Consider the following 13,886-nt stretch of genomic DNA (forward strand, 5'->3'; position numbering starts at 1 on the left):
ATTTTTTAAGACTTTGTTTTTTTTAGAACAGTATAAAGTCCACAGCGAAATTGAGAGGCAAGTTACAGAGATTTCCCATATACTGTCTGCTCCACAATTGCATAACCTCCCCCACTCTCAACATCCCTCACCAGGATGGTACCTTGAAAACCATTGATGAGCCAATATTGACACCTAATAATTACTCAAAGTCCATAGTTTACATTAGGGTTCACTCTTGGTGTTGTACATTCTACGGGTTTTGGCAATGTGTAATGACATGTACCCATCATTATGGTATCATACAGAGTATTTTCATTGCCCTAAAAATCCTCTGTACTCTGCCTATTAATTCCCCCAACCCAACCCCTGGCAACCACTGATCTTTTTACTGTCTCCGTAATTTTGCCTTTTCCAGAATGTCGTATAGTTAGAATCATACCATATGTAGCCTTTTCATATTGGCTTCTTTCCCTTAGAAGTATTCATTTAAAATTCCCTACATGCCTTTTCATGGCATGACAGCTCATTTCTTTTTAATGCTGAGTAATATTCCTTTGTCTGGTTGGACCACGGTTTGTTCACTCATCTACCAATGGACATCTTGATTGCTTCCAAGTTTTGGCAATTATAAGTAAAACTACTATCAATGTTCATTCTAGGTTTTTCTGTAGATACAAGTTTTCAACTCCTTTACATAAGTACCAAGGAGTATGATTGCTGGATTGCATGATAAGGATATATTAAGAAACCACTGAACTATTTTCCCAAGTGGCTGCACCATTTTATATTCCCACCAGCAAAGAAGATGAGTTCTAGAGCCCAACATGGTGACGCATATTAAGGCAGTTCTGTGGCAGCTCTCAGAAATGCTTTCTCCCAGAGACAGGAATTAAATGTCTAAGAGACTGGAGTATAGTACAAACCTCACAATATTTACACTTAGGTGTATATTTACAATAGGTGAATGTCATTCATATTTCTTATCAATTCTCATTTTTATAAAAAATAATTAACAACATGGAAAAATTGACATCCAAATGAAATACCAAATAACAATTTTAAGAATACAACAGAAATCATGTAAAATGTTCTGAAGGAATTAAAAAAATGATAAATTTTGTTTCAAAGACATGGGATTATATGTATTTTTATGTACACATCTCTATTTTATGTATGTATGTTTTATATGTGTTTTTCTCTCTACCTTATTTCGAACAAAGGTTGAAGTTAGCATAATAGCTGGATCTACGTTTTTCTGATGAACAATTACAAAGGATTCTGTCAATGTCATATCAAAATCCAGGATTATTTTTAAATTCTGGGATATGCCCCATCCTGAAGATTATTATTAACTAATCACAACTGGCAGAGGTAGAAAACAGAGTATGAATTCATAGAAACTATGCAAACAATCTAAAGTTGTCATATGGGCTATAAGAATCCTGGTGTGAAGGACCTAAAGCTTGGTTCTGTATGAATATACAGTAAGAAATCAAGTGACCTCATTGATCTGGAAGGACTCCTCATTGACAGTATTTTGTCATCACTTCAAAACAACCTTTAGCTTTGTGTAGCTGCCTCTGGGAGTTTCCCGTGACCTACACAAATGCCTGTTGGAGCCCTCCTGAGGCAATACCAAAGCCTTAATTATGATATTAAAGTTTACATCATTTTATTTTTCACTATGGAAAAATATTGTTAATAATTGGGATCCTGAAACTATAGCTAAAAAGTCATTATGAGGGATATTTTTTTTCCTTCCTCACTAAGGGGTAATGTGTCCACAGCAAGGTTTGGCTTAGGGCCATGGTTACACCAACAGTGAGTAGAGAGTGCTCTTTGGGAGCCAATGTGTCCCATTTGGTGCACTTGAACAGAAGGCCTGGCTATAGCTCTCTGCTCAACTAAGTTTCCAGATGCTCTCAGAGGTACATTGTTGGAAAGGCCATGGGCTAGGGCAGCAACTTGTAAAAAACCTCTCAGGCTAAATTAATTATACTTCTGGAAATGGTGGAAGAAAAGAAAACAAATCAAGAAAGTGTAGAATCTGGGGAAGTAATTTACTTTTGAATTATTGCTGGGGAATTCTTAGGTGATCCTAGGGCACCAAGGAAGGAAATATTATCACTGATAACTAACTCCTAGTGAGGACCTACTGAAGTGTAGCTATAACCTGATACCAAACTTAGGTCTGCAAAGAATACAGAAGGTCTATATGGCAAGATCCCAGGGATATAAATCCAAGAAATTTATAACCACTGAATAAATTAATTACCCTAGATAATTAGACTTTGGGCACATAGAGCATGAACTGTGTCTTCTTCATATTGTTCTAGTAGGCTCTCTGTAACTGGGGCAGTAATCCAGGCTAAAGTCATACATTTTGTAGTCACTGCTATTTCTGAATTTTAGGAGGAAACCATAGGTGAGAAAGAGGTCAGTCTCAAGAACCATGCAAGGTCTAGGGTTTTATCCTAGCTGCAAGTCAGTAAGTTTGCCCGTTTCATAGGTACTGGCAGAAGACACAGGGCATCCTGAGAAGAGACAAGCAGAAGCAGCCAGTTTCACGTTCATTTCTGTCAGCTTGCTATGCCATTCAGATCCCACAGGATGACACAAGCCGTCCATGATGGACACTTGTGCATGCAGTAGGTTGCACTGCAGAAGAGGAACACCTAGCTTGAGAAATCTATTGTTTCTATAGGAAGAGAAGTCGGTTTGTTCTTTGTTTTGAGGGAGATTTCACCTCAGCCCTCAGAGTCATTGATTGAAAACATTGAAAACACAACCCAAAGAATCGCCCAAGAATGGTCAAAGCTTTACACTCTTGATATGCCTATTAAGAATGTAGGGCAATCCATGGTAGATGGGTGGTCTACCCAACAGGGAAAAGTTAGAGGAGAAACGGTATGTGACTAGGAGTAAACCTTAGGAGACACCAACATTTAAAATATTTGGAACAGACTAGAAAGGAGTAATAGGGGAGCAGGAGAAAATCAGAATAGTATAAAGAGAGATAAGGATGAAAACAATATTCAGGAGGGAGCAGTGACGTATTGGTCAGATATGACAGCAATCTGCCTGACAAATACACAACACCGAACTGTTTGGAAATTGTTTGGAGAAGTGTTTTGCAATTTTTTTTTTTTTAATTTTGTCTCAATATCCTTTTATATTGTTAAGTGTTGAGTGTGAGAAAAATTTTAATTATTTATTAATGAAATCTTTTAAAATAACAGTTGGTTTTATGAAAAACTTACTATATTTTCTAAAACTAAAAATTAATGAAAACATTACTTTTCACTTTTGCAAATCTATTAAATGTCTCTCTTAAGATGTCTTGATTTTTATACCTGCCTCTGTATTCTTTGTGTTGCCATAAACTATTTAGATTAAAGTATATGAACAAAATCCAGCCTCACAGAGATATGTGGTTGGAAACAGTGGGGATGGTATAAATAGCCTTTTTCAGATAAGTAGGGATATTCTTCTTTAACACTATACCAAAATTTGCAAAGTGGTCATTTTTAAATAGAGGATGAAGTGTGGAAACAAAAAAATCATTTTTTTTTTTGCACTGTTACATTCAAATTCGTTGGTTTATTTTCCACTTTGAATGAATCTTTTAACCACAAATGATTATGTAACATCATGCAGAGATCATTTGGAAAGAATTGTTTTATCGAGTAATGCTGACCTTTCAAATGTTGACATTTCATTATACAGTATTAAAATCACATTAATTAATTTCACCAGCAATTATCAGAAAATTATTTAAGAATTAGATATACCAGTCTCCCAGTGGTGGATACAAGCTTTCCAAATTTCTAATTTCCTTTTGAAATCTTGAATTTCATCATTGGTAACAAGTATTATCAGATGTTTTTTTAAAGCAGCAGGTTCACTATCAAGAAAATGTCCACCAAATACTCAATTCTGAATAACATAGTTCTTCTGTCAGTCTTTCTTTCAAGTAAAAATGGTGCTTTATGGGAAAAAATAAAAGCAATTAGTTTAGCTTGCAACTCGGACAAGTATAGGAGCCCTGATATAGTCATTGACAAATCTTTTATGCAGCAATAGTGCTTCATGAGAGTTTCCATTTCATCACACAGTATTACTAGGGAGTTAGAATTTAATTAAAGGAATAACTTTTATGTTTCATCTTGGCCATTCTTAAATACTTGGTTTCTTTTTGTTTTTTTTGTCTTCCTTACAAGTTCCTGGCTGTGAATACAATGACTACTAGTATTTTGGTGTTATTCCCATGATTCATGCTAAGAAACTAGCAGTTTTATCCAAATTGCTTTTGTGGGCATGAGTGCAAACACCATTAGAAAGACAACTAACATCTTAGTATTATTATGAAAATAGTTTGACTATTACAATGAATGTATCTAGGGAATCCCAAGGGTCTGAAAACTTTATTTTGAGAACTGCTATTTTAGAAAAGTGAAAGACTCTTCCTTCAATTACTAATTTAGTCTTGTTGCTGTTGTTGTTTGTTTTTATACTTATTTTAATTTCTGTGTTCTCATTCTCTCTCTCTTCATATGTGTGTGTGAACATGTTGGAGCTACTCAGAGTCTAATTAAAAATTAAAGAAATACCTAATTTTATTGCAGAATATTTTTAGCTATTCTTTGTCTTCCTCAAAAGTATTTTTTTACTTTATATTAATAGAGTAGATTTTTTTTTAATTTTTATTAAGATTTTAGAGCAGTTTTAGGTTCTAGTTTTAATTTTAGTTTAGCAAAACCCAGGCGAAGGTACAGAAATTTCTCCCACACATGCACAGCACCTCATTCTCAACATCCTCCACCAGAGTGATACATTTGTTACAATTAACCTACATTAATACACTAGTCACCCAAAGTCCATAGTTTATATGACAGGCTTATTTTTAGGCTCACAGAAGCTCTGACTCCCTTTTTCATCCGTCTCTCTAGTCTTGGGGGTGGTGGTTTGTCCTGAATTCTTCCTTATTTTATGGATTCAAGAAGAGTTGTTGGTTTTCCAGTCTGTTCAGCTTTTTAATTGTTGTTAGGATGGAGTAGTTACTTCCAAGCTCCTTACATGCAGAAGCAGAAACCACAAGTCTTAATGGAACAAGTATGAGTATATATTTCCTCTGTTTTGGAGACTAATCTTCTGAAAACTCCTCAGTTTCTGGTTAGACTAAGAATGTTTCTGAGTCTGTATCTATAACTATCTTCTCCATGTTTAATAGCCTATTTAAGCAAAATAATCATAGATACTTCACCTGACCACATAATTTAATCTTACATATGCCAGTATTTTAGAGGAAGGCAGAAGGATCAATCAGCAAGACCACAGTAAATCTCATAATTTTTGACCATGAGGACTTGACAACTAATTGACACTTATTTTTTGTATAAATCCATCTGATTGGCAAACCATGCATTATATGTTATTAGTTGAATTTAAACATGGGACATGTATTAACACAACAAATAGAAGTTGCATCAAATTAGAATATAAAAAGATGAGGTAGTGGGGCACCTGGGGGGCTCAGTCAGTTGAGCATCCAAGTCTTGCTTTCAGCTCGAGATCATGATCTCATAGATCTTAGAGAGATCGAGCCCAGTGTTGAGCCCCATACCCAGTGCAGAGTTTGCTTGAAATCCTCTGACTCTGCTCTCCCCCACCTCATGTGCTTTCTCACTCTCTCTCTCAAATAATTAAATAAATAAATTTTTTTTTAAAAAAGATGAGGTAGGGCAAAAAGCCCTATTTCTGGGTTTCCCTGGAATCTGGCATAAATTGAATATTTACAGAAAGCAGAGATCATTTCATCACATCTTAAACAATTAAAAATATAAAGGATACTAGAAATTTTTCATATCTCTTGGGTTAGATTAATATATTTTAGAATGACTTAGTCATAATAAATATTACTTATATTTATATTAAGAAGCTTATTCTTTACCAAATACAATTGAAAGTATAATAGTCAATGGTCTTTCTGCAAATGTAGCAGGATAGTATTTTGAAACATTACTCAATTGACTGTTTTTATCTTTCCTAGTTCTCTTTTACCCTGTTGTTCCTCCACCACTAAAATAATACTGAGTTATTGCCTTGAGAAGGGAAAACACCAACAACAGAATATAAACAAATAGTCGAATAATTGATTTTGACTTCTAAAACAGCTTTTAAAATCCAAAGCTGAGGCATACCTTGAATGTACTTTTGATTTATATAAATGTGGAATTGGAGGAAAGAAAAATGATTTGGATATTTCAAAAATTCATTTAAACATGTACAACAGAGAGAAATGTAAATAACGGATTATTAGAGTAGGAAAGATAATATGCAGATACAATAGTCCTTTTCCCAAGCAGATAGATAAAGATCTCAATAGATTAGCAGGGAGAAGAAAGCTAGAGAAGTGACTAGTCTTTAGAGCCTGATGGTACCCAAGAAGAAGCCCAACACTGCTATCCCTTGGCTTTGCCCAGTGGGAATGGCTGGACCCGTATATGTTTAAGGGAAATCTGAGACTAGAGGAGAAGTCTTCCATATGCTTCACCTGTAGCCCATGGATGTGAAAACCTCCACATCATGGAGGAGGAACTCCACATTATGGTGCCAAACCAGGAAAATAGATAAGGCTATGGACATAAAGGTAGCTTCAGAAAATTCTGATAATCTTGACCTGCGTAGAGAAGGAATCAAGTCCCTAAGAGGGGGGTGTCGCAGATGCTATTTTCCAATTATGACTGCAACAAGTACTCTCATTCCACATGCTGTTTTTACTATGTGATTCTGACAGGCCTACCATCAAGAAGTAGGGTCTGTGTTTCTTCTTGAAGCTGGTGGGCTTACAAACAGTAGAAGTGACATGATGGGATTCCAGTGCTAAGTAATAAGAGGCAAACAACTTCTGCCTGTTTCTCTTTAATGTTTTTGTTCTTGGAACCCAGCCATCCATGCTGTGAGGAAGACCAAGCAGCCAAGAGAAACTACATGTAGGTGTCAGGCCAACAGGCCCAGATGAGGTTACAACCAACAGCCAGCATCGACTTTCAGACATGTGAGTAAGAGAAAAGTCTTTAGATGATTCAAGTCTCCAGACTTCATGTATTCCAGATGAAGCCCAAAATAGCTCAGAATAGAAACAAGCTGTCCCTGCTGGGCCTCATCTGAATTCCTTGTTCTCAGAATCCAAAAGTATAATAAAATAGTTGTTTTATGCCACTAAATTTGGGGCACTTTGTCATGAATAATCAATAACTGGAAACAATGGGGTGGGGAAAAGGAGTAGAGCTGAGAGGGATAATGGAGGGGAAGAACCTGGTCTTGGGAGAACTAAGCAAAATATCTAAGTGCCTGGACTTATGCCTAGAAGCCACAGCAGGGTCCTTAGCATCAGGACCAGATTCCGTGGTAGGTGCCCCAACACCTGGCTAATTGAGTTCCATCTTAATAAGTATTGTCATGGACAGAAGATGATACTGAGACAGACAACTTTTCCTAATGCCATGACAATACCATTATTTGTAGTTACTTAGAGAAGCTAAGGAAGAATGGAATAAAATATGAAATGGAAAGAATCATAAATTGACCAAGTTTCATCTTGAAATATCCACATTTAAATCATGTATTTGAGTTGGGATGATTTAGGTTTTCTTTGCCGTTTTTGGATTATTTTAAATTTAGTCAAAGAAAATAAAGTCCCATTTTACCTTTTTTTAAATTTTAACTTTATAAAATGTCCCAAGTGCCAGCTAAATAGTTTCTGGAGATGCTTACAGAAATAGGCATTGCCCTGAACAGATGACATATATTATCACATGCCCCTTCACAAAGTTTCAAATTTTAATTGGGAAATAGTGTCTAGATTGGCAAATTCAGACTAAAGCTTCATGTCTTCAATGGAGCAAATTTGAATAGAAACTAACAGCTCTTTCTGCTTCTACTACTTTTTTATTTTATTACTTATTAATGTTAATTATAGTAAAATACAAATAAGATACACTTTATCATCTTAATTTATTTTAAGTGTACAACTCATTAGTTTCTGCTTCCACTTTTAATTACTCATTCTGTACTTTAGACCTCTCTAGAGATCTCATATAAACTCTCAGAGAGGGGTCTTAAGAAAAGAATATTAGTTTTACTCATAAATGACAAGCTAAGTTTCTACTAGTGATAATTAACCCATAACTATCTAAGCAAACTCCTCTACTGAGTATTCTTTGGGACTTGTGGTAAAGTTTGTGACATAAATAGCCTTGATCGGGATGCATCTGTGGCCCTAATCCAAAATAGAGTTAATGGACCTGAATGGGAGTTAAATCCAAGAAGCTCAATATATCTGACAAAATCGAATAATAAAATACCACTAGGGACACTCTCTGTACTAAAATTTATAATTGTCAGTATGATGTAATCAAAAATACTGATTTTTTTTACTATGTTATGTTAATCATCATACATTACATCATTAGTTTTTGATGTAGTGTTCCATGATTCATTGTTTGCGTATAACACCCAGTGCTCCATGCAGAACGTGCCCTCTTTAATACTGATTTTATAACAAATCTCATTTGTGGACAAATTCTATTTATTTGACATTTAAGAAAAAAAAATGAAATATCAGTTAATTATTTTATTTGAAACCTGCAATTTTAGGTAAAGCTCTTGGGATTCCTTCCCCACTCCTGTGTGATCCCAGAGGATGTTGCATCCATGTGCTCTCCTCCCTGTCTTTGACACTGAGCTCCCTAACTTTGACTCTTTCTGACTCCAGAGTTCATCTCCCTTCTGTTCTGGGATTTGGAGCTTTAGTTTAATGGCACCAGTGTTTCTTGAACCAGAATGGTGCTACCAGTGAAAGAAAACTGTGAGATTTAGGGTGTTGTAGTGCACAAAAACATTAGCTGTGTGGAATTCTAGAGAACCTAGACATTTGGAGAAATTATGCACATTGTGAGCATATGCATTATAATATTTATTGCCTTGTAGACAATAACATGGAAATTGAGTTCTGTGGCTTCTAAATAAATAAATAAAGACATCAGACATACAAATAGTTAGTACACACCTCCCTTATATTGTGATGAATGAATTACTAATGGTTGCTTGAGTTCAGTTCTCAGAGAGAAAAGGAAGAGGAAGAGATAACAAGTCATATTTCAGTTTTCTACCCAACTGTGAGAAGAGAAGCTGGGCAATTTAAGGGCACTGATCACACTTTAGGTTCATTCCTACTAAGTCCAGAGAAAAAGAAATATGTATGGATAATTCTTAGTATTTCATTTCAGTAATTTTTAGCCATGGATCCCTTTGGTAATCCAGTGAAGCTCAAGGATCTCTAACTCCCCCTCTCCCAGGTTTTTATTTAAATTCTAGCTAGTTAACATATAGTGCAATATTAGTTTCAGGTGTAGAGTTTAGTGATTCATCACTTACATACAACACCCAGTGCTCATCACAACAAGTGGGTTCCCTAATACTCATCACCCATTTAGCGCAGTCCCCTGACCATTTCCCCTTCAGTAACCATCAGTCTGTTCTCTATACTTAAGAGTCTGTTTCTTGGTTTGCCTCTCTTTTTCCCTAATGTTCATTTGTTTTTTTTTTTCTTAAATTCCACATATGAGTGAAATCATACAGTATTTGTCTTTCTCTGACTGACCTATTTCATTTAGCATAATACTCTCTTGCTCCATCCACATCATTGCAAGAGGAAAGATTTCATTCATCTTGGTGACTGTGTAATATATCTTACTAAGCAAGGGAAACAAAAACACAAATAAATTATTGGGACTTCAAAATAAAAATCTTCTGTAGTGAAGGAAACAATCAACAGAACTAAAAGGCAATCTATGGAATGGGAGAAGATATTTGCAAATGAAATATCTGTTAAAGGGTTAGAATCCTTGATGAAGTCCCAATACTTCGTATTTGCCTTTATTTCCCTTGCCTTTGGAGACATGTCTAGCAAGAAAATCGCTGCAGCCGAGGTCAAAGAGGTTGCTGCCTCTGTTCTCCTCTAGGATTTTGATGGATTCCTATCTCACATTTAGAGCTTTCATCCATTTTGAGTCTATTTTTGTGTATGGTATAAGGAAATGGTCCAGTTTCATTCTTCTGCATGTGGCTGTCCAATTTTCCCAACACCATTTGTTGAAGAGACTATCTTTTTTTCCATTGGATATTCTTTTCCTGCTTTGTTGAAGATGAGTTGACCATAGATTTGAGGGTCCATTTGTGGGTTCTCTATTCTGTTCCATTGATCTGTGTGTCTGTTTTTGTGCCAGTACCATACTGTCTTAATGATTATAGCTTTGTAATAGAGCTTGAAGTCTGGAATTGTGATGCCAACAGCTTTGGTTTTCTTTTTCAACATTCTTTTGGCTATTTGGGGTCTTTTCTGGTTCCATACAAATTTTAGGATTTGTTCCAGCTCTGTGAAAAAAGTTGATATTGGTGTTTTGATAGGGATTGCATTGAATGTATAGATTGGTCTAGATAGCATAGACATTTTAACAATATTTATTCTTCCAGTCAATAAAACCAAAAGACAACTGACAGAATGGGAGAAGATAATTGCAAATGTCTTATCAAATAAAGGGCTAGTATCCAAAATCTATAATGAACTTACCAAACTCAACACCCAAAGAACAAATAATCCGATCAAGAAATGGGCAGAAGACATGAGCAGACATTTCTGCAAAGAAGACATCCAAATGGCCAACAGACACATGAAAAAGTGCTCAACATCACTCAGCATCAAGGAAATACAAATCAAAACCTCAATGAGATATCACACCAGTCAGAATGGCTAAAATTAACAAGTCAGGAAACAACAGATGTTGGCAAAGATGCGGAGAAAGGGGAACCCTCTTACACTGTTGGTGGGAATGCAAGCTGGTGAAGCCACTCTGGAGAACAGTATGGAGGTTCCTCAAAAAGTTGAAAATAGAGCTACCCTCTGACCCAGCAATTGCACTACCGGGTATTTACCCCAAAGATACAAATGTAGTGATTTGAACGGGCACCTGCACCCCAATGTTTATAGCAGCAATGTCCACAATAGCCAAACTATGGAAAGAGCCCAGATGTCCACCGGTAGATGAATGGATAAAAAAGATATATATATATAGACCACATCTACATATATATATATATATATATACACATATAGTCTATATATATATATATATATATATATATACACATATATATATATAGAGACCACATCTATATATAGGAACACTACTCAGCCATCAAAAAATGAAATCTTGCCATTTGCAATGATGCGAATGGAACTAAAGGGTATTATGCTAAGTGAAATAATTCAGTCAAAGAACAACAATTATCATATGATCTCATCCATATGTGGGAATTTAAGAAACAAAACAGGATCATAGGGAAGAGAGGAAAAAATAAAACAAGACAAAATCAGAGAGGGAGACAAACCATAAGAGACTCTTAATCATAGGAAACAAACTGAGGTTTGCTGGAGGTAAGGAGAGCAAGGGGATGGGGGTAACTAGGTGATGGACATTAAGGAGGGCATGTGATGTAATGAGCACTGGGTATTATATAAGACTGATGAATCACTGACCTCTACTTCTGAAACTAATAATATATGTTAATTAATTGAATTTAAATTTAAAAAGTATAATAAAAAAGAAATCATATTTGTTTTCTCCTGCTTAAAAAAAGCATTAGAATCCAAAATATATAAAGAACTTATAAAACTGAACACCCAAAAAACAAATAATCCAGTTAAAAAATGGGCAGCAGACATGAATAGACATTTTTCCAAAGAAGACATACAGATGGCCAACAGACACATGAAAAGATGCTCAAATCATTCATCATCAGGGGAATACAAATCAAAGCCACAATGAGATGTCATCTCATACCAGTCAGAATGGCTAAAAATAATAACACAGGAAACAGGTGTTGGCCAGGATGCAGAGAAAGAGGAACCCTCTTACACTGTTGGTGGGAATGCAAACTGGTGCAGCCACTCTGGAAAACAGTAAGGAGTTTCCCCCAAAAGTTAAAAATAGAACCACCCTATGATCCAACAATTGCACTACTGTGTATTTACCCAAAGGATACAAAAATACTGATTCAAAAGGATACATGAACCCCAATGTTTATAGCAGCATTATCAACAATAGCCAAATTATGAAAAGAGCCCAAGGATCTCTAACATTTTTAAGTGCATAACATAATAAGCATAGGATTACAAAGTAAAGCAACTTATTGAAATAAAGCTAACATATTAACAATTAATAACTTCCATAATTTCAAAGTAGTGGTGAGTATACACAGTATTTTTTGATATCATCAATAACTTGAATATAACATGAAAATTTCTGATTTCTATTGTTGACAAAGTCACCTAGAATTGCTTGGACTACTGTGTTTTATTGCCTATATTTAACATCAAATGAAATGCTAAATTTCAGTTAAAGGACAGTAAAAATAAAGCTGCACTTTTTCTCATCCAAGTTTATAAATCCCCAAAAATCTATCCACAAATCTCTTAGTGTTTAGTGGAGCCCAGGTTAAGAACCCCTGAAATAATAATAGGCTAGAGCTTTACTCTATTGTAGAATGAATTGTTTCATGCTTCTCACTAATGTCAAGAAGAGGTGTTTATCATAAAATTTTAGCTACAGTCCAAAAACAAAACAAAACAACAACAAAAGGAAAAGAAAATCCCACCTGTATCCACCAGCAGTAAACCAGTAACTATGGACTCTAGACTCAGGAGATGGAAAGCTACATGCATTATTAGTCTTCAGAAAGGATTTTGGAAAATTTACCACTTTCAGTTTAGAATACTTCCACATTTGATTAGAGTTAAAAACAACTGAAGAAAAGTCATAGACACATTAGGTGAGCCAGGTACCATCTGTGCTTAATCATATGTTCTTTTTCTACTGGTCCTTCAAGTGAAATTTCTCCTTGGGTTAATATTCTGTGTAAATTTAGCGATGTCAAGTACGTAGGAAAGGGCAAGTTACTTAAAGACTCAGCTCCTCAGGTTTCTCTTGTGTAAAATAAACGGGTTAAGCTAAATGATCCTAGGGTGGACTATAGTGGAAAGATAATTAATTTTGAAGTAAAGCATTAGTTAAAATGCCCACTGCAATTCTATTAAATAAAATATGATTTAAGAAAGTTAAGACCTAGTTCATTACAGAGTTGTTAAGAGGATCAAGTAAGATAACACAATGTTTCTAAAAGGCACACAGTAAGTCTTAAATATGGGACTTCATACTCAGACTCTGATAAGCTTGAACTAGAAATGCCTGTTCCATGCATATGGAATCCCAATTGTTACTTTTAAATAAATGCTCATTATTGAAAATACTATGAACATTGGGCTACAACACGCTTATGTTTTTTATTTTGTTTTTGTTTTGTTTTGTTTTTTTAGAGAAGAAAAACTTCTCTAACAGCATTTCTCGGATTTGCTTACAGCAGAAATGCTGGAGTTGGAAGAGAAACGTTGTGGAAGAGAGATGAATAGCAGATTCAGGAAGGCAGTGGATCATGAAAGACATCATATGCCATGTTAAGACACATGGCTGACAAATACTTTAAAATGTGAGGCAGAGAACTAAGACTGAAGCACTAAGACTAACACGGTTAGATTGTTAGTTTGAGTGAGTGCTTTCCCATATTTTTGTAAGCCAGGAGCACATAGAAATGATAAGGTGTGTTCAGTGTGCTGGTGTAAACAGACCAGGCTCCTTGTGGTGGGTGCCAGCTCACAAGCCAGGGTGGGCTACTCCCATAGCCCCTGAGCCCCACCCAGTGGTAACCTTCACCTCAGCACACCTGTCAGGCCACTGTGGCCCCTTCCAGAGCACAGCAGTTGGACCTTTCATCTCACATATACAGAA

This window comes from Phoca vitulina, unplaced genomic scaffold, assembly GCF_004348235.1.
Source record: "Phoca vitulina isolate PV1807 unplaced genomic scaffold, GSC_HSeal_1.0 scaffold5, whole genome shotgun sequence".
NCBI lineage: Eukaryota > Metazoa > Chordata > Mammalia > Carnivora > Phocidae > Phoca > Phoca vitulina.